Source organism: Pteropus vampyrus, unplaced genomic scaffold, assembly GCF_000151845.1.
Source record: "Pteropus vampyrus isolate Shadow unplaced genomic scaffold, Pvam_2.0 Scaffold651, whole genome shotgun sequence".
Classification (NCBI taxonomy): domain Eukaryota; kingdom Metazoa; phylum Chordata; class Mammalia; order Chiroptera; family Pteropodidae; genus Pteropus; species Pteropus vampyrus.
In genome coordinates, this window is record NW_011889432.1 from 546,438 (window position 1) to 547,676 (window position 1,239).

Consider the following 1,239-nt stretch of genomic DNA (forward strand, 5'->3'; position numbering starts at 1 on the left):
TAATGCTACTATCTTCCCAGAAGTCTGTTAGATTTAGAAGGAAAGCAGTTTTCTAAATGGAGAATGGAGAAACATAATTTGGAAGACATGAGACTGAAGCAGCTTCATCAATGGTGTACATGCTTACCTAGGCTTATATATATATGTATATACACACACTTCATTCTGTGTTTGAATTCTCTTTAGTACCACTTAACCTTGTAGCCATAGTGTACATACCAGCATGTAGTTATTGAGTTAGAGATATGACTTCACAGGTTAGGGCAAATCTTCCTGTTGATCTTTTTAATTTTTATTTTTCACAGTTTTCTGATGATTCTGACATATTTATTTTACCAGATGAACTTACAGTTAATTGGTTCTCCCAAAAGTAAATTGAGAATTTTGTTGGGACTGTCTTAAAATTGATATGAGAGAACTACAGAATTACAGTGCTTTCCAGAACATGGTATGCTGCCTCATTTTTAAAATGTCTTTTACATTTATTTAAGTCCTGTATAATTTGTGACAAATGTATTCCTAAGTAATACATACATGAGAAAATACTGCTATTGGGAGCTCTTAATTAAGTTTGTTACTTATGTGGTCATTTTTGCTATATAGAGGAAAATGTATTTTCATAGAATAATTTTAAATTGGCAATTTACTGAAATTATTAATTTCAGATATTTTTGAGTCTTTCCTGGTACACAATTATATCAGTAAGTTGAAATAATATGTACTTCTTTTCAAAATTTATAACATAGTTTCTGACTGCATGGGTTAAACATTTATAGAACAGTGCTAAATAATAAAAGTGGCAGTGGCATTCTTCTCATTTTAACTAGACTATGCTGCAGCAATTCTAAATTGCATTTTTGAAAAGACATTACTCTGGGAAATGGTCAAATAAGTTTGCAAAATGCTGTATACTATAGCCCCTCTTGAGGAGTCAGTGTGCCGTAAATATTGACTAGTATTTTTTTTTAAAGTATACTTCAGTTTAAAGAATAAAAACGATTTAACTTTGTTTAATTCAGCACTTCCCAAAGTTATTTGAGTAAAGAAACACTTTTTTTCTTTTAAACATACCTAATAACATTTGGCCTATCGCTGTTCCTCAGAACACCAAGTGAGGAAATGGTGATTTATTATTTCATTGCTATATGGTGCTGGGTGTTGGAGATAATTACAAAGACGAAGTCTGCCATAAAAAATTTAAGAATTTTAATGAATGACATGGATGATTTTGTAGAGAAA